This window comes from Pezoporus wallicus, unplaced genomic scaffold (genome assembly GCF_028554395.1).
Source record: "Pezoporus wallicus isolate ANWC-B61680 ecotype Strahan unplaced genomic scaffold, APGP_CSIRO_Pwel_v1 contig_6807, whole genome shotgun sequence".
NCBI lineage: Eukaryota > Metazoa > Chordata > Aves > Psittaciformes > Psittacidae > Pezoporus > Pezoporus wallicus.
The window spans coordinates 1,139,314-1,160,861 of record NW_026636431.1 but is presented as its reverse complement, the minus strand read 5'-3'; the positions used below and the strand labels follow the sequence as shown (position 1 = coordinate 1,160,861).

The 21,548-nt window shown below is 38.3% G+C and overlaps 1 long non-coding RNA gene across 1 annotated transcript; it reads right to left on the bottom strand.

Annotated features, from left to right (window-relative positions):
- Window positions 1–11,544: 11,544 nt before the first annotated feature.
- LOC130594402 (uncharacterized) lies at window positions 11,545–15,697 on the bottom strand. Its single transcript, XR_008971076.1, has 3 exons — window positions 15,521–15,697; window positions 13,396–13,465; window positions 11,545–11,998 (listed from the first exon to the last, which is right to left on the bottom strand). It is a non-coding gene; the product is annotated as an uncharacterized LOC130594402 (long non-coding RNA).
- Between the last annotated feature and the right edge of the window lie 5,851 nt (window positions 15,698–21,548).

Here is a 21,548-nt window from a genome sequence, read left to right as displayed (position 1 = left end):
TGGCTCTCTTTGCAGGGCACATTCAGGTAACTCTTCATGCCATGGATGTTTTAGCTACAGGGCATCACTTCCAGTGGGCACAGAGGTGGCTGACAGGCATGAAAAACTTCATGGTTAACTAGAAATCCTAGATAAATTAAGCAAATGTGGGCTTTGATGACACTGGAAACAATCTAGGTAGAATTATTTTTCTACAACAGAATTCATATCTAGCTATTAGAAACACAAACACATGCCAGTCTCTAGTATTAACATTTGCTCTGTAAAGTTAGATTCATCAAAGTATTCGGCTTCTGTCTTCCTCTGAAATACTGATCACTGTCAGCCCAGCACCCAGGACTTACTTTGGAATAGCAAGGAATCATCAGTAAATAGAAGTTCCCTTAAAGGACATTTTGAATTTATTTTCCTGCTTGAGCACCAGTGTTGAAATGTCAAACCTCTCAATACAGAGCTCAAGACTTAAATATGTATTTTGGTAAAATTATAACTTTTTCCCTTTATTACAAATGTACAAGAGACAGAAAATGTAGTATCAAATTTTTATGGGACTACAGCGGTAATATGACAGGTATAAAACAAACATTTTGTGCATTAGTTACATGGTTTTTAGTTCCCTCTTGCTGAGAGACAGACCCACGGTACAATGTTTCACAGTGGCAGGGGGACTAACTCCCATAAACACCCAGCCTTTACTTTATCATACTTGTGTCCTCTCTGTACACTTGACAGTCAAAAACTGGAAGTCAAACCTGACAGAATCCAATTCTATAGAAGTAACAAAAAAAATTAATAATCAAGTTGTCAAGCATAATTATGCCACAAGTCAACATTTCTCCAAAAACAGTAGTTGATATATGCTGTATTATCTCATGCACTCGTAAAAAGTAACAAACATTACTTGTTGGTGTAAATTTTAACAGCAAATCCTGACTTTGGAAGCTAACATAAATACTGATATGATAGGTGACTGTAAGAGATCTTGAGTTTTGAATAAGTCTGAAAATTTCACCCAGTGATGTAGATTGGGCTAAAACTTAATATTTTGTAATTCAAAGTGTAGCTTTTCCTTATTACAAGGCTCCATATGTCTGCAAAGTACCCCAGTACTTCCATTTTCATATGTGTCTCTTACAGCTGGACAGTTTATGACCCAGAAATGATAAGACCCTAGGTTCCAGTTTGGGACCTTCTGAACTGCACCAGAATTTTCTGAAGAAAATTTGAAAGGCAAATTTGTTAGTCTGAAGCTAAACATGGTTTGGTGGCTTTTTGTTTGGTTTGTGGTTTGGTTTTTGTTTGGTTTTGTTTCAGTTTTGGGTTTTTTTTTGTTGTTAGGGTTTTTTTCCAATTAAATTGACTGATTTGAGTCTTGCAGCATTCCAAAAAATTAAAAATAATAAACATCTTAGGTTTGCTGCCTCTTTAGCTAGACAGGTTTCCCACAGCTGAATCCTTTGATGATACTCCTTGGACTTTCTATTTTAAGAAGTCATCCCTTTCTGCTTCTCTCTGGAGGCAAACTCTTTTGCTCTCCTGCCAATCTTCCTGTTGACCTTTCTGTCCTGTGTACTTAGCCCTTCCATCTCTTTTCCAAAGCCTTTTCTCTGTCCTTCCATACTGCTAGACCTTCTTTATTTCCAATGCAAATAAATCCCCTTCAGTTGCCAGCAGACCTCCTCTTCTGCCTTGGTTGCCAAACTGTTTAATCTTCTAGCCATTCTCTTTCACTTTTGCCAGATTTCTCCAACTTCCAGAGAAAGTGTGTTGCTGAGACCACCCCATGTAATTTGCACCAGTATAACAGCCAGTATTGATACAACTGGATATATAAACTGCAGGAACCACTTGTAGCAGTAAAAAGTTATGTTATTATGACATTGAATTTATATGTAAACATTGATCTTAATTGCACATGAAGAGGAAATTACTTTTGAAATACTATAGGTAATAATTTCATCTCAATCTCTAATTTCCAAACCAAAATATTATGTTAAATAACGCATAAAACTATACTGGAGACCACCTGTTTTGCATGGAGAGGCCTGCTTACTAAACATCTCTTTACCATGAATACTATAAAAATAGCAATATGGTTAGATCAGCTTCTTTTTACAAGTTTCATGAAAACTATTTGTCGCAATAGCTGCAAGACAGTATCCAATAACCTCTTCAGAAACTCATTGACATAACTGTTTGCAAAAAAACTATAACTCTCACTAAAGATTTTTTATTAAATCCCTCCACTCCTCATGTCAGATCAGGAAGAACTGTCCATGCCTCGGGACTAAGGGGCAATGTTCTTTTTGGCTTTGGACAAAGCCCTCATATACATATGCGTATTATTCCATCCCAGCTACAGCAATATCTCTATCCACTCCAGCCAGATTGATATTTAAACATATGACTATGCTAGTCAAAATCTTCAGGCGTGATTACCATGGTTCTCATAGTCGCAGTAAAAAACAACTAAATAAGAAAGAAACACAAATCTTTTGGAGTACAGAAAACCAGAAGCAGAAGTGGCTCCCAGGACCATCACCCTTACATCCTCTTTCCATTAAATATAAAGCTAGATACTTCATTTCAAGTTTTAGAGACCTTCAGAGGAGCAGAGCAGCTCGGTGGGCTCCATCACCCAGCATGAGCACACTTACACTTGAGAATTGCCTTCAAATAATAACATGACCAAGAATCAAACTCATGCAGATAGACTAAGTGGCTTAGATAGCAAAAAGACATTCTCTCCTAAAAATATAGCAATTATTAGAATACTAGCATTTCTAAAAGACACAAATCTTGCTATATTGACCTACAGCAGCCTCACAAAAACAACACCCTACAACTTCACAAAGCCCTTCTTCATAGATTAAAAAAAAAGTGTCTCCGCTGAAAAATTTTGAAACCAAAAAGATGAATGTTGCATAAATACCTACACTCATACACAAATTGATAAAAGCAGTTGTAAAGTTAGCCAAAACATTTTTAAATACTCTTCTTGCCTGATGTAAACTCTGCTTAATACAAAGACATTGTCTGCTCAGCTCAGAACATTTCAGCCATTCTTAGCCTTAGACCTGTGAAGTCTTAATAGGTTATTGTGATTTTGAGAGCCTTCAAGCTCTCCCTCTACCAGTTTTTACCTGGCAAAGGTACCTAACCTAATAATCAAGTCCACCTTTTATGCAGTATAGTAGAACAGCTTTCAATTTAGGGAATAAAACACCCTTCAGCTGAAGAAAATTCTCACATTACAGTACGTTAAGAAGAATCTACTTCAATTGTGGTCAGTTGTCATAGAAAGAGGAGGTGGGGGGGGGAAATGCATTCCCATGTGAAAACCTCTTGTTCTAAAAAAAACCCAACCAAACCCTGAAAAAAAAAAACAAAACAACCCCCTCCCAAGAAAAAACAACAAAAAAACACAACACAAAAAAAAAAACCACTTCTCTCCTTCCTGCGCTTGACATTTTATGCAAAGTAGGTGAATCCAGAATGAGGGATCATTTAAAAAAATACTCATTATGCTATTTATGTACATAAATGTGGTTGTGTAAAAGTATAACAGGAATGCATTCACAATTGGTTTAAGTAATTTTCTCTTGGCAAACCACCATAAAAAACGGGCGTCATGGCGCCACCAGAGTCCTAAGTTGTGGTGGAGAATCATCAGTACACATGGCATTAATCTCTGTCTCCTTGCAGGAGACACCCTTGCCTGCGTTACTGGCCTGTCTCTTAAATCTAAGACGTTGTAACTTGAGTTTAAAATGACACCATAAATAAAATACGCTCTCCCTCCCCAACAAAAAATTTACCCACTTTATTAAAAAAACACAGATTTCATAAAGTTTACTCCAAATAGAGCTCTTTATTGCTAAAGCACACCAAAAATGTAGTACTAATGGGTTAATAATAGATCATGTTATCTTCAGTATTCATACTGGTCATGAGTCAAACTACTGAGAGACTTTTTAAATATAATTAGTTAACCCATTGGTATTACATTCTTGTTACTTTGGATTGATCACAAGACTGTAGGGATCTCATTATACCATATCAGTTTATTTTCCCTAGTGACTGAGAACGCTTAGCTGTCTTTTAATATCTTACTATTAATCACTTTCTAAGTTTTCAAATCTTCTTTTTCCTTCTTCCAAACTTAGGCACTGTTCTGTTAACAGAACAATTTAAAATATCACCCTTATCTTTGCAAATTTCTCCATGACTTTTAAATATTTTTTAAATATTCCATCGAATGAAATTCATGTCTTTTAAAGGAAAATGTGTCTACTGTCTCTCTATTTTGGTGAAGAAAAAGAAAAAGGTGGGGGGGGGGGAGTGGGGGGAAGGGAAGGGAGACTGATAGTTTGGGAACACCCACTCAGGATAAAATAAGGATCCTGAAAGATTTCCTGTGGAGGTTAATGGAGGCCAGGCCAATGGTAAATGACCTTGAAGTCCCCAGATGAAGCTTTGTGTTTCTCCTCGAATTATTTATGTATTTTTATAAAAGATTCTTCAGCATGCAAAGCTAAGTTTGTCAACCCTGATATGGCAAGAGTCCAAAAAATGTCACAAATGCCACCTTTATATACACACACAAAAAAAGGGAATTCAGTATGGAAATATTTTTAGTTGATTTTCTTATATTCTAGTCAGTGCAGTATTGCCAAAAACATGCTCACATAATTCAGAGACAGTACAGCAGCATAGCATTAGCATATTGAATAATTAGTAGATATAGGTATTTTAAATGAAACTTACCCACGACACATGTTTAATTCAGACTGCAAGCCATAGTGTGCTTTTCCCAACAAGTTATATGACTGTAACACTGTCTAAAAAGCTATTATTTTAGGTACCTCAGAAAAAAGAGGGGGGAAAAAAAAAAAAAAAGTGTTAAGGATCCATACACAAGGTTTCTGCAAATGAATATGATGTATTCCAGAAACAACATGCATTCACAAAGACGCTCAATAAGAAAGGGACTGTTTACTCAGTTTATAGCTTGAAAACCACTAGGGACTGTGTTTCAGTATGGGAAATTTTAGTACAGTGCATTGTTAATGCAAAATAAAAAACAAGCCTGGGAAGTTAGGATTATATTTTTTTGAAAATGCTTGTTTGGACCATTAAAAAAATATTGCCTTCTAATGTCAAAGTAGGAACAAATACTTTTTCAGATGAATAAAATCTGTAATCAGTTAGATCAGTTAGCAATATGCCCTTTTCTGGCATTTAATCAAACAATGAAATCACATACACATTTCCTGACACAAAAGACAAATGATGTAATAATCTGAAGGAGTTTCTCTATCTCCTTGGAACTTTGCATACTTGACTTGTTTTCCATATTTTGTGACTTTAAATGGTGGGAAAATTATATTAAAATGCTTGTAGCAGTTCCTCTAAACTAGCATCCTTTTTGTTTTATTGTATTTAATATAAAAGCAGCAATTATTTGATTTCAAAGTTATGAAAATATGTACCTTATGAGAAAACAAGCAATTTAAGCTTTAATTGGTGTCATTTTTCACAGAACTGGCAAGATTCTTGCATCCCTGGCATGTTGTTTTCTATAAAACTGCAGAGCTGCTTTCAATGAATGTTTTACGAATGTATAAGTTGTTACATGAAGGTATGTGAGTGGATGTCTGGAAATATAAGATTTCTGGGGGGATTTATTCACAAAAGATGCATTTCATTTCATAGTGTATATACTGCATTTTTTCCTTAATATTCCTAATGTGTTTTGCTTCCCATTAAGCATTTCTTCCCTTCTTGTATGGGAAGAAAGGGGAGGTATGCAATAGGGATATTTTGCACAAGAGAAATAGAAACAAAGATGGGGGAAACAATGGAAAAAAAAACCTGCTTTGAAAAGATTATTTTATGTACATATTTTCTATAAAATTAGACACTCTGACCAGTTGGGTTTTGGTTAGTTTTGGTTAGGTGTGTGTTTCTTTCCTCCCTAGTGAAAGGCTCAAACCTCCCCCCCCCGCCCCGGTTTAACTTTCCTCTAGGAAGCTTATAATACTTATTACCCTTACCTCTTAGGGGCAAGATTTTCTGTTTTAATTTATCTTAAATGGCACCTAGAATATATGAGCCAGAGGTCTTTGATACTAGTTCCTGTAAAGATGATCTTAGTTAAAGAGGTTGGCATGTGTGTACAGCTATCCAATCCCACACCTACCATGGAAAGGGGTATATGAGTGCAAATAAGACACCCAAAATGTCAGTATTGGGCCTTAGGAAGAAGCAGGAGTCTCGTGGACACTGTCCTGCTGTGCTATTCATCTTCAATGCCCTCTCAGAAGCTTGTAGGAGCAAGCTAGGAGAGGGACTCACTGGTACCCAGGGTGGTAAACAACTCCAGAAAGAGCATACTTCACCAGCGGGTTGATCGAGGACTTGGTGTTGTCTCACTAGCAGCGTGATGTCAAGAAAGGTGTGAAGGAATGATGTAGTCGTGGATACGTAAGTCCAACAGCAACAGGGAGCAGCCCTATCTCTCCATGGGACTATCTTTCTCCTAGCGCAGACATAGCTTTCCCCACTCAATGAATACATGTAACACAAGGACTTTGGTGCTTTGATTTAGCAAGCAAGACTTACACATGACATCATCCAAGAGGATTTCAATGAGCAGACCTTTCACCCTGCACATGGGCCAAACTGGTGAAGTAACTCAATCATGTACCCAAGAATTTTTTTCTTCTGGAATAACTACATGCTATTAAAAGCCCACCATTGCCACTGGATTTGGAGACTTCCCTGTACAATCAGCCATGTGTGAGGTGGTCAGTATCTCAGAGTCAGAGCACAGAAGACCAGAGGATTGTTTTCCCCCCTCTTAGAACTCAGGAACACCATGAGCTGAGGCATCACAGGCTCTGCATGGCAAACATCAGCCTCAACCAAGAGGGCACATTGGTGTTGAGCACTTAATTAAGGGTTTTCAGCCATTTAGTCCATAATTTTTCAGTTCTAGATTTTATGTGGTAGACACCAGCTCCTTTGGCTCACAAATATTTCTATTCAACCATGCATTTACTGGAACTAGTAGTGGGTACCTGTGAAATACCCAAACAGAGTGACAGTCACTGCACATCTCCGCTGCCCATCTACCTTCTTATACATTCTCCTTTCACATCAAAACACCTACTACCGTGACTATCTGCCTGTGACCATTCCTTCTTTACACTTCAACATTTTAATTAAAAAGCAATAAAACACTTTAATTTGAGGTTTGTACATAAAAATACAAGTAAAAATGGCTCAAACAGTGGGTAAATACTATTGAAATCTGAGCTGAAAAGCAGTTAGAGTAACTTTAACCACCTGAAAAATGCAATAATCACCCTGAAATGCACAGCCTGGAGTGTTTTATTGCCATTATAAACTGTAATTTATACATTAAAATAAGGAAAACAGTCAGACCCATCCATTTATGAGCTATAATAAATATGGTTATGACATCACTGACAACCAGTCACAAACTTCCAAACACATCCAGAGCTCTAAAGCAATTTCACGATTACCTTTTAAATCTGTTTTCTATCAACACGTGTATTTTTTGGGTGTGCACACAGGCAAGGGCTTGAATCAGCAGCCATGCCTTCATGGATGCAAAAGCTTCCTACACCCTGCAAGCTCTTGATTTGACTTTGTCCTTCATGACTCTTGCACCCATCCTGTCCCCAGCTGCTCTTATCATCCCCTATCTTCCTGATGACACCCATGCAAAATAAGAAAAAAAATAATAATCTGATTGCGAATAATCCCTTTTTTTTTTTAAATTCTCAAAACACTCCCTTAACAGAATTTGGGAGAAATGCTGCTATTGGAGAAACTTTTAAAATTACTATTTTAAAATGACCATAACAGCTCTTCTGAAGTCCCTGTCTTTGAAGGAGAAGCATTTCTCAACAATTTATGCTCAGTGGTTACACCCCCGAAGAGTTAATCATTGCAGGCAGTCTTGAATACAGCTTCTCAATTGCATTTCTAGATTTCTCCTCCAAACACAGGCCCAACTTTTGTTCTTTCCATTGATGCAAGTTTCTTGGGGGAGGAAAGTTTCTAGAAAAGATAAATAGTACCTCAGAGAACGGCTCTTCTCTATGAACAAGCTAACAGGAGAAGCCCATAATAGAAATATAAATCAACCACAATATTTTGTGTGTGTGTGTGTTTAGGTTTTGTGGGGTTTTTTGCTTTTTTCTTTTTTTTTTTTTGTACTTTTTTTTTAAGAGAGTGTTTTTCTCTTGGAACCAGCAATGCAGCAATTTCTTTCTCTACTAGTCCTTTCTTGATGAAACTTGTCCTGGTCCCTCTGCCTTCCAGCTGCTGATGCTTTTGTCACATGCAGTGTAGCTTCATTGGGATCAAAGATCTTTGATTTCATCCTCAGACTCTGATAACCTGGAGATAAGCTGGAGAAGAAGAGCTGTGGTAACAGTTGCATGGGCCTGATCCAGCAGCAGCTGCCAAACACAAGGGCCTCCTACATGGAGGACAACAGATGAAGACATTCAGATCAGAGAAAACTTGCTGTGCAAAAGGAAAGAGGAGCTGGGAGTCACAGGGCAAGGACCAGCCATGAATTTGGTGCCCTGCTGAGTGCAAGGCAAGCTGAAGCAATGCACTAGGGTGACCTATCTGATTCACCACTACAAGCAAAGGCTAAATACCAAGTGAGGGAAGAAAGGAGCACATGAAGTGCTGGAGAAGGCACCGTGTTTGATGCACCTAGTTAAACACAAAGTCTTGTGAGATCTGATGGTACTAACCCTGTTATTTTACATTATAGCCTTCTCACTCAAAGCTTCTCATTCCCCTTCTATTCCGGTCTTCATAGCCCAGTGGTTTCCAGGCTTTTTGTCTCCCCACATTTTCCCTTAAATCAACCTAATTTCCCTGCAGAAAGTATTCCTGATTTTCATTCTGCTCACAAGCAACTCACCTCACCAGGGGACCGATTTTCATATCTTCCATCTTCCCTTGCCAAGCATCAATCTCACCACTGGAGTATCACCTCTTCCAATCAGCCAGCTTCACCCAAATATCTTAACCAAAGCTGATGATATGACCTTTGTCTCTATGACTTCACCTGCTACTAATATAGGTCATCGTCTTTCTTATCAATATTTGCAATTTCACATTACCTTGAGCATCACTAGCAAATGTGCATTCCGTTCCCCTAATGTTTTGTTTTCAGGTGGGGAAGACACCAGCCGCTTCTTCACCTATGCTGGGAAATTTCTGGTAAAAAAAAAGACAAAGAAACAAACAAATAAAAAAAATCCAAACAACAAAACAAAAAACAAAGCAAAACATGACAGGAAGGGGATATTGCACCTGCAATACCCACTGCAGCACATACAGAAACACGTTTCTTCTCCATTACCATACTATGTTGCATTATGGTTAGTAATATCTCATAAAAACCCAAGGAAGTCTTCATAGTTTGGCAGCAAGTGCAGCAGCAGGCCTAAAGTTTTGCAAGGAAATTTATTTTCTTGACCAGAGAGAAGACCAGGGCAGGTTCATCAGGAGAGTCACAATGAAACCATGGTCAGCACAGGAAGACTGCTAGAAGACATTGACTTCTTCAAACTTCTTTGTAGCCCTGGCTTTTCACCAGTTGGGTAAAAGTAGGCCAGACACTAAGGAAGCTATTTTATTCTGAATGAAATATGTTAATATTTGAAAAGGTTCATTTTGAACAACTCCCATGGATCTGGTTGACATGCTTCTACTGGGAGAAAGGGGAGAGAAATAAGTAGTCAAAAATAATCAACATTGGTGGTTAATAAAATGCTACTGGCAAGATGCAGAGAAGAAAGGAAGATGGAGTTGATTTCTCACTTAAAATAAAACTTTCTCCAGACTTCATTGTGCATCAAAATAGGAATTGAATGTATTTTTTAGATGTAAGCAAGTTAATATCTCTGCTTACTTCAGAACTGAGCAAACACAGACAGAGGACCAGGCAGGGGATGTGTTGTTCTTAATCTGTTGTAATGCTTGCATACATATATATAAGGACACACACCCACAACAATGCTTCTCAACCTTCTGTTTGTAATCCCAGTACTCCTAGTGGAAGAAGTCACGTTGATAACCTAAGTTTTAAGAAAATTTGTAATACAAATTCAAAATTTCAAGAGTGATTATAATAGGTATGTGCCTGTGTCTTTTAAGTATAAATGTTTGTCAGTAAAAGAAATCTTATTTTATGAACTGGAACTTTACTTCACGGATTTTTCAGCATCAGTTCATATCAATTTTTCACTGATACAGAATTTTTCTCATTTTCATCAGAAAATAATGTCTTAGTTGAAAAAACCCTCTTTAGTGCTCTTTATTAATGTTTAAGTAATTTAAAATGTTTATCAGTTTAACATATCCTAGATATCTAATTATTTGCAAACTTTCACTTACACATTCTTAATGGGACAAATATCTCGCCTCATTTGTTTTTATTTAGAAAATTATTAAGTTACAGCAAATACATTGTATGATCTAAAATTCAGAATATTTGGCCATTTATAAGTCAACTTATAAACAGGGATTACTACTCTCAAAACGCCAAGACACTGTTCCTCTCAATATTTGATATGTGTTATTTGCTATCTGAACTGAATGTTCCATCGCTGTAACTCACTTGTTCTTTGATTAGGTGATCTAAACTACATAAACAGGTGGCTAGTCTGATTAATTGGCTTTGCTTTTCTCTGAGGGATAGTGGAAATACTTCAGTTGGTGTGAATGACAGGCTATGCAAGGATGGAAATCAGGCTGGCAGAAATAATGAAGGTTTTAAACCTTTTCTTATGTACAGAAGCAAGCACTGTGTATGGCTTAGTATATGATGCAACAGGTTAATGTATCTAGTCTTTTTCTTAGAAACTGGAGCAATAAAATAGTGAAAACAAAATGTATTTTTAACTCTGAATTCAAGTTTCTTGTTTTGAGATCTCTAGTGAAAATGAATTTGTACAATTGTAAACCAAACCTTAACCCTGCAAAGACACATTCATATGCTTATCTGTACCCTAGTTGAGCAGAACCATTTTCTTCAATAGGATTCATCATGGGACTACTTAGAGACATTAGAAGTAATTAGACACAAGCATAAAACTCTTTGCAAGATTGAGACCTAAACTACTTCAATTTCTACTACAAATTATATTCATTTCATAATTAAAGCAAATTTTTTGCTACTGACATGGTATCTGATCTCCACTGAAATGTATGGAGATAAAACTCTGTTAGTACAAGTGTATTTCAGAAAGCCAATAAGAGCAGTGAAATACCTGCATTTGAATTTTTAGTTAAAATTTGGATTCTGAGTTTTTCTCATTTTTACTTCTTCACCATTCTTCATTATCACCACTTCACTACTTCACTAGTAGACCTAGATGTAGTCTATCACTTGTGTTGGTTTTGTCTTCTGGTCTATCAGAAGTGTCTCACAAACTGTAATATCAATTTCTGCGTAACTAAGGTACCATTTGGACTTGTTTTCTTGCATAACAGTGTTGGATTTTTTAGTATATTGCATGTTTCCCCAGGTCTTACTTGTTCCCCCAGGACCCTCCCCAAAATGTGACCTCTCATTCTCCATTAAATCCTGGTGGGTTTGAGCCATACTTACGTGCTTCAGAGAGCCCACTTGACCTGCCTTATCCCTGCAGCCAGATGGGCTCACTGCCCACTTTACAGCATCCAATAAAGGCATGTGCATGTTAAAGCCTACCAACCACCCAAAAATTGAATGCTCCAGTCATTGTAAATTCTCTTTTCCTAATCAGAAACTACCTTGTATACCATAGGTTCCTAATAATTGACATCTCTACAAAGTCAGAAAATACTATATGTTTATTGGAGCAAAGCTGGGGTTTGTTCTCCATCACATATATTATATTTTATCATGGGCATACCCAGGACCTGTTCTGGAAGGCTACCAGTTTAAGGCCATGACCTGCAAATGCAAAAAAAAAAAAAACAAAAAATGGAGAGATAAAAGGAGTCAACATGACAGGGACTCTATGGTATTTCTATGGAGCCTCCCTTAAAGAAAAAAATACCTATGAGGATGTTAATGAGTACAAGCATTGTGCCTTTTCTGAGGTCAAAATCATGTTCCTCCCAAGTCTGGAAAGTGAATATTGGACTCATGATCAGCCTTTTGTGGTTTAAAATCCAAGAATCACTTAGCCAGCTATTTCCCCAGCACTGCCAACCGCAGCAGAGAAATACATTTTAGGACTGAGGCAATTACACTGCTAACAACGTTAACGTGGGTTTGGTTTCTGGTTGGGGTTTGGGTTGTTTTTTTTTTTTGGTGGTGGTGGTTTTTTGTGAGGTGCTTTTTTTTGGGGGGGGAGGGGTAGGCGGGTGGGTTAGCACTAGGAGGAGAAAGAACCACTAATCCCTTTCTGTAAAAACATACTGCAGGGTTCAATAGTGATAACTCTTCTGAGGTCATAACATGTTTCAGATCATAAGTGTAAACAACTATATTTTTAATTCCTTTTTTTTTTTTTCCTCAGAATACATGCACTTTCAACTTTTCATGGGCCTTTTCCAACTAATTCTCTAAAATTACATCAGTAAGCCAAGGCCAAAAACATGATATGACTACTCAGACCCAACATAAAAGTATTACTATTTATATTGACAAAACAGTTAGGAAGTCTGACCATAGCTGCGGATGCCACAGCAAGCTTATGATCTGGAGAAAGACTGGAGAGCTCAGAGGAGCAGCATGGCACTAAGGGTAGACAGAGAGGGCTGCAGCCTTGCTGCTATCACAGTCCCACCACTGCTGGGTTCAGCAGGGGAACAGTGGTGAGCTGAGCACAGGCTATTTCTGCACCCTGATTTGAATGCTATTTGTACTACTGGAGTCCTATTTTGATTATCGTGAGTTCTATTTTGAGATTTTTGAATACTCTTTTGACTCTACTGTACATGTAATCTGGGAATATCAGGAAATATAACATTAACCAAAACATCTCTTCAAAGAAGGCTTTTTTAGTTTCCCTTCTGAAACTGGATTGAGAACATCACAGGACTTCCCCTGTCATGCCCTTCCACAGAACACCCTGTTGCCTCTGTGGCACTGTTAGCTCAGGGCTCTGAAGCCTTGAGGTGGCCCTCAAATAATGAGACTTGCTAAAAAATACCTTTTTTTTCTTTCTCTAACCAAAAGTAAATGAGAGATTGAGAATGTTTGATTATTCTTCATTATGAATGTACTACATACATTTATTTAAATATCTCCACATAGGGAATCCATTTGTATATTTTAAAAAATTAGGAGAGCTCAAAATTCCCTTCAATTTTGAAGGAAAAGATAAGCATCACTGTACTTACTGAAGCCAACAGCTTCATCTTCTTCCTCAGAAAGCCTGAAAAGAAGTAATGTCCAGGAGGACCTTTTGACCTAGGAACAGGAGAAGGCACAGAGATTGCCCAACATGTCTGCATTTTAACTAAGGCAAAATCACAAGTGAAACTTCTGCAGTAATAAAGCATATAGCACAGCATTCATTTACTTTTCCCTGTGCTTAATATTTCTGACAATGGAGGTCTACTCTTTGGCTTTGCAGCTCTACTACAACATCAAACTGAAGTGCCTGATTTATGTTTCCAAAAAATATATGTGGCAGCAAGAGACTCCAAACAGCATTCTTATAGCAACACACAGTAGCACATTTCAAGCCAACCAAACTTCCTGAGCCCTCCTCTATGCTTCTGGCATGCTTCAAATAATTTCCTAAGACCCCAGAGAAAGTAAGCAGGAGGCATGGTTGATTTATTGAAAATTTACCTTTTTAAATTTTAGAGTTAATGTCATTGATAGTCCATGTGTGATGCATATATTAATAGATAAAATTATCAATAAGGCATGAGGTATAGAAACAAAATGTATTCACTGACAAAATATAAACAAATATGGCAGTCATTCTGCTAATTTTAAGCTGCTTTTTTTCTCTAAATGAGAAAAATTAAGGCCCAAGTGTCTCTCTTAAAGATGTCCGTAGAATCATTGAAAACTCCTTGTTCTGCTCCTGGCCAGCACAGCACATCTTTGACTTAGTATTTCATAACTCTTTTCTAATGCTCCCAGAATGATTGAATGGTTTGGGTTAGAAAGCCCTGAAAGACCATCCAGTTCCAACCCCCAGCCATAGGCAAGGACACCTTCCATTAGACCAGGATGCTCAAAGTCCCATCCAATCTGGCCTTGAACACTGCCAGAGACTGAGCAGCCATAGCTTCTCTGGGCAACTTGTGCCAGCGTCCTACCACTCTCACAGCGAAAAACTTCTTCCTTTTGTCTAACCTAAATTTACCCTCTCTCATTTTAAAGCCACTGTCTCTTGTTTGATCCTACATTCTCATATACAAATTCCCTCTCCAGCTCTCTTGTAGGCCCCCTTTGAAAGGTACTGAAAAGGTCTCCATGGAGCCTTCTCTTCTCCAGGCTGAACAAGCCCAACTCCCTCAGCCTGTCTTAGAATCATAGAATCACAGAATAGTTAAGGTTGGAAAGGACCTTTAGATCATCTAGTTCCAACTCCCCTGCCATAGGCAGGGACACCTCACACTAAACTATATCTCCCAAGGCTTCATCCAACCTGGTCTTGAACACTGCCAGGGATGGAGCATTCACAACCTCCCTGGCAACACATTCCAGCGCCTCACCACCCTAACAGGAAAGAATTTCTTCCTTATATCCAATCTAAACTTCCCCTGTTTAAGACAACGTTATCCCTTGTCCTATCACTACAGTCCCTAATGAAGAGTCCCTCCCCAGCATCCCTATAGGCCCCCTTCAGATACAGGAAGGCTGCTATGAGGTCTCCACGCAGCCTTCTCCAGGCTGAACAGCCCCAACTTTCTCAGCCTATCTTCATACAGGAGGTGCTCCAGTCCCCTGATCATCCTTGTGGCCCTCTGGAGTCACTCCAACAGGTCCATGTCCTTCTTACATTGGAGGCCCATTGCTGACCACAGTACTGCAGATGGGGTCTCACTAGAGCGGAGCAGAAGGAGAGATTCCCCTCTCTTAACCTGCTAGTCATGCTTCTTTTGATGCAGCCCAGGATACAGTTGTTTTTCTGGGCTGCAAGCACACGTTGCTGGGTCATGTTGAGCTTCTTGTCAAACAACCCCCACAAATCCTTTTCCTCAGGTTTGCTCTCAATCCATTCTCCACCCAGCCTGTGTTTGTGCTTGAGACTACCTCAACCTATGGGCAGGACCTTGTATTTGGCCTTGTGAGCTTCATCAGGTTCACACAGGCCCACCTCTCAAGCCTGTCAAGGTCACTCTGGATGACATCAATTCCCTCCAGTGTGTCAACTGCACCACCAGCTTGGTGTTGTCAGCTAAGTTGCTGAGGCCAACAATGCTCAATCCCACTGCCCATCTCACCAACAAGTATGTTAAACAGCACCAGTCCCAGTACAACCCCGTGAGGACCACCATTTACCACTGATCTCCACTTGGACATCAAGTTGTTGACCACAATTATTTGAGTGTGACTAACCAGTCAATTCCTCACCTATCGAGTTGTCCATCTGTCAAATCCATGTGTCTCCCTTTTAAAGATAAGAATGCCATAGCTGACAATCTCAAATGTTTTGTACAAGTTCAGGTAGATTATGTCAGTTGCTCTTCCCTTATTCACCAGTGCTGAAACCTGTAAGTTCACCAAATTTGTCAGGCATGATTTGCCCTTAGTGAAGCCATGCAGGTTCTCAGTCTCCTCATTGTCCATTTGCCTTACATAGTTTCCAGGAGGATCTGCTCCATGATCTTGCTCAGGTAAGACCAACTGGCTTGTAGCTCCCCAGGTGTTCCTTTTTTCCTTTTTTTAAAAATGGAGGTTATGCTTCCCCTTGTCTAGTGAGTGGGAACTTCATATGGCTTCCATGACTTCTCATATGATGGACAGTGGCTTGGCCGCTTTATCTGCCAGTTCCCTCAGGAGCCACGGATGCCCCTTGTCAGGTCCCATGGACTTGTGACCTTCTGGTTTCTTAGATGGTATTGAATGTGATCTTCTCCTACAGTGGGCAGTTCTTCAATCTCCTAGTCCCTGCCTTTGCCTTCTGTGACTTGGGCAGTGTGGCTGAAGCACTTGCTGGTGAAGGTCAAGGTAAAAATTCTTTGTGTTCCTCAGTCTTCTTCATATCCCCAGTAACCAGGTCTCACGTTTTCTTCTGGAAAGGGCCCAAGTGTCTTCCTTTTGTCTCCCTCTTGAGCTATTGGGAAGCCAACAAACAACTAGAAATGTCTACCAGCAAATCCTCGCAAGTGCCTACCTTCACCTTGAGCTGAACACAGTGCAGATCAGCACTGTCATACACAGCTCATTCCTGCGTCCCCAGCTGCTCATGTATCACAGTACTTGTGCTCTGGTGGCAGCACATTTGGTGGCAACATAAGACACCATAAGGTAGAAACTCAGTCTCACTTTTGCTAACATCCAGGAACTCCCTCTCTCTGTCTGAATATAGCAACCTAGATGTCTTCACGTATTGAAGCAAAGCTATTTTTAAAATCCATTTTTATGCTTCAAAATAAACATAAAATGATGACAAAGCATAGGAATAGTATGCTTCATCAAATAAAGCTTCCAAGTAATGGCCATCATTTCCCCAAGTACTGTTGAGTCTATAACCAATACCTGGGTAAGACAGAATCTTATGGGGGGTATAATTTTTCAACTCATGTAAGAGGTGGTCACCTCTGATCGCTCGGGTTTGTTTTGTAAAAACCAAGACCAAACAAGAAACAGAAGATATGTGCATCCCATACACTGCTAAAGTTTTCCAAAATCTTCGGGGATCTTCCCACCTATGAGTCTCAAAAATTTTTCTGCACGTTAGCAGTCCATCCAAGTCAGATTAAATACTATAACTACTCTTATTAGTGGATGTGTAACACTTTATCACATAGCAGCTTTGAAATAAAATATCCTTTTTAAACTAAACTAAAAAAAAAATGTTTTCCTTTTTTTTTACATTAAGATAAGCATTCCTTAGTCATGACATAAAAATGATGACTGTCAAACAGCAAGATAAGGAAAGCAATAGTAAAATATTTGCAAAGGAAGTTATTTTTGGAAAAAAAAAATTTACTTAGGGAAGGAGAAAAAAAGTCCAAATGAAGTAAACCATATAGCTCATAATCATCAGCAAAGTGACACTTTGCACAAGCATTTCGTTTCGTCACTACATTAATTGGATTAGAACTGGTTAAAGGATTGAATATAGTAAATAAAAAAAAAAACTAAACAACTGGAAGTAGTTGCCCATGAATTAAAATACAGCCAACTGAGGTAAAAATTAGATCACATTATGTTGAACCTACTCCTACCTGTGCTATAATTCAAGACCCAGTCTGTGCATGTACAGCTAACTATAACGAAGCATAAAGTTTATTAAAGATTTCAGCTGTTGGGAAATGATCTAACTTGTGGAATTTCTACAAGAAAAACGCTAAAGAAGGGTGTTTTTTTCTTTTCTGGGTTTTTTTTAATCATCTGAATAGCTTTAACACTAGATAATAGAGTGCAATGCATCAGTACACTATAGCAAATTTTCTCTGCTTTAAATATCACTCTCATTCATACTGTGATTCAATTTAAAGAATCATTCAAAGATAAATCTAAATAAATAACAAGCTAGCTTTCAGGCAAACAAATGAATTTGCATTGTTTTATATTCATCATAAATATTTCACTTAATTACTGAGGTACTATGTTCAGAAATACAAAACAACATTATAAATTTATTAGCACTGTCCCTGCTGATTTTACAGAAGTTCTGTGGAATGTAAAAGCCAAAAGTAGAAACAGGCTCAAGAGCATAACCAAAAGAACAGAGGCTGCATTCAAATGCTAAACTAGATCGACACACTGGTTCTCTCAGTATATTTACCCCGACTAAAGCTTCCTGCCTTGAATCAGGTGTTATCCTTATTTATTCTTGAAACCCAAGGCCAACTAAACCCTTTTCCTTCTGTTGACTTTTGAAACCTAAACATCTGAATCAGGCTAGTTCAAGTATTATCTTGAAAACTACCAGAGGAGTTATTTTTCCTTTCATTGTAAAATTGTGAAAACGTAAAAGGTTGTAATAGCATTTTTAAAAGTCTTAGTGAGGTCAGCTATGTGAAGAAAAAAAATGCTACTAAAACATAAAGGCTACAGTACATAACATTTATCATCAAAATTATTTAAGTTCTTTTAATGCCTCTAAAAGCTATCAAAAATTTTTTTAAATGTAAACATGTCAGTCTTTTAGAAGAAGTTATCCTTCTTTGTAAACCAGAGCATCACTGGTGATTTATAATTTTCAGAAAATCTTAATTCAAGAAGAAACATACAAATTCCTCTTTATTTTTAACCTAATGGTAAATCTAATGTGGAATACAGTTTTTATTATTAGCAAAACCTCATATTATTTTTATTTACTTAGAATAAATGAAGATAAAATCTGAAACAGTGCAAATATGAAACCATTTTAAAAACAGATTTTTTTTCCTTTAGCTTTAAAACAACTTCAGAGGTAAATAAAATTGTGGATATAATATTTCCCTAGGGATTAAGTATCCTTACTGTTCAAATGTCATTAATTACCCTTAATGCTGTTATGAACTATTTGGAGATTATCATTATTAAACTGTTAGAGTATTTCTTAATTCCTCACCAGAAAGCCACAGAGTAACAAGCTGAGCCTATCTTCCCCCTCTTTTGTTGAAATAACAATAGCCTAGAGGAATTGTGTCTGAAAAGAAAAAGTCAAGAAACAACAATAAAAAATATTTTGTTTGACTGAGTGAGCAGTAGAGGGAAGAGCTGGGGTTTTAAACCATATGCTATTTCATAAGCAGTGTCTGGATCTGATGCAGCCCGATTCGAGCGGCTGGTTTCTCTGAGTAACCGAGGAAGCAGGATAAATCCCTCTAACACAAGCATCTTATCTGTAGCATGCCTGTTCTGGTAATACTGGAAAATGTCTATTAAACCCCCCTCCCAGATGAAAACATCCCCTGCTCATAGCCACAAAGGACAAGAAGGCAGAGAGACCCTCTGTGTGTGCACATATGTGTGCAGCCCCATCAGTAGCACAAGCACATGCCTGATGCACAATATTATTTTCCCTAAGTGCATGCTGAAGTCTTGGGGCAAGTGTTAGAGGCAGCTATTGTGAATAGTGGCTGAATATTAAAGCAGATAACATAGACTCAAAACACACACCACCACAACTAAACAAAACAAAACAAAAAGTCTAAAGAACCCCTAAAAAACACAACAAAACCCACATAAGATATCCTTCCCACTCCCCAACTAAAAAAAAAAAAAAAAAAAAAAAAGAGAAAAAAAGTTAAAGAAACTAAAAAGTTGTGTGGTCCAAGCCTGCAAAACGAGTGAACTCGCTGAGATCCAAGAAGTTTAATTTTAGGGTCCTAAAGATGTTTCACTGCTGTAAAGAATATTCACTAGAAAAGAATACAGGTACTGTAAATACTATATTTGATATCAATATATGGCATACTTTAAAAGTGCATGCATTTTTGTCATAACCTCAACCTCCTTTTGCAAAATGCTAAACCAAAGAGAATTTTAGCATAGTTGTTATTTAAACTGTGTCACTTGGCTCTTTCTCTGAATAACTGTTGGGCTGGGAGGATGAGTTTGCTCCAACACAGGGGCCACGTGTTTCTACTACAATCCCGTTACTCGTCTCCTCTTCCAAGATAAATCACAGTGCTTGGATTCATATTTTGAAGTCTGTATTTTACTTTGTTATTATTATTGAACTTGTATTTTTTATTCAAATACACACCAGAACTTTTATGCTTGCATGTTTAAAAAAAAACAAGCTAATGTAATCAATTTGGCTACAGGTAAATTTGATTGCAATTATCAAACAGAAAAAAGGCTGAACTTAAACTTTATAATGACTTCCTGGAAAGATGAGAGCAGACAACTTTAAAGTATTTACTCACTTCTGGCACTGAAAGACAAACTACTTTTCAGCTTGAAGGCACACATTAAAACACACACTTCCTTACCTTGTGGTTACGCATTAGATTAGCTGCCCTGTAGTTTCCTGATTGTAATTTTTTTAAGCAAAGGACTAAGAGGGCTTCCCCAAGGACACAAGCAGAGGACCTTACACAGTCCTGCTTTCTTGGTTTGCATTTCTAGCTCCCCTTACCCCTGCTCTGGAGAAGCTCCCAATGCATGCCTGAAGCACAGTGGACCAAATTTAGTATTTTAATAGGACAGGGGATCTGGAAGGTGAGGCTGCCAGCTTCATGAGTTACCCACAAAATCAGTCAGAAACTAGATGCTCTGGGAGCATCTGTGCTAATAGAGAGGGAGGGGGACACCAGAAAAGGGATTGCTGAAGTGCTGCTTGGGATTTAAAGGTAGGAAAAGATCCTCAGGAGGGCCACCACAAAAAGTAACATAATGAGACGGTGTGGTCTGGGAAAGGAGATGGGAACAGGCTTTTCCCTGTCCCTTTTCCAGATTGGATCAACATGTTGCAGAGACCATGGCTCCTTTGTAGAGTTCTGCTGAAAGGTAATGCAGTGCTTATGCTATTACCAGTTATTTCAGTGAGGAATGTCCAGTTATTTATGGTTATTTTAATTGGTGACTGGTGACAGTACTCACTGCTTAACATACTCATCTGGCACCTGTGTTCTTCCATGTCCTGCTCCATCCCGAATGCTCATCCTGTCTCATGGCTGCTTTCTCACCTCATCAGAAGCTGCTGTCTCATTACTGCATTGCTCTGGCATTATCAGGTCTGGTCTGTGTAACGCCAACCCAGGGGCAAGAACTGGCATACTTCACTGGAGTACACTGCCTGTTCAGAGAACATGCAAAGTTGGTAAGTGCAGCAAAACTTTAAAGCAAAACTGAATTCAAAACCATTCAAAACTATTTTGTTCAGACCAGTAACTAGCAGTTCAGCCTGTTCTTTCATACGTAAAACAGATTTTGTACCAGTGAAAAAGCATAGCTGCCAGACCTCTAGGTATGAGAAGGGAGACTCAGCTGTACACCTTGACACAACATTTCTTCGGAGCATCTCAGAGAATTTTACTACCAATAGTAATCTTTAATTCACAGTACTTTTAGAAGGTAATTACCATTACATTTTTACAAGTAAGACTAAGCGACTTAAGCATCTTGCCAAACGGCAGAGTGTCTCAGTGAGTGTCTCTTGCCCAGTGACTTAAGCACAACTCTTCCAGTCTGCTGGGCAACGAAAGTCCCATTAGGCTTCAGATCCAGGCCCAGCTCACTTCACTGTGCAAGTAAAACAAACCCTGCGTGATTCACCTTCCTTTCCCATTTTGCTAGAGAGTCAGGAGCTAAGATAACTAACACTCACCAGAAGACTTATCTTTCCCATCTCTATACTGTGGATGCAAGACTAACTATGGAGTAGTTAAGATGAACAAAAAACTTTTTTTTATTTAAACATAGA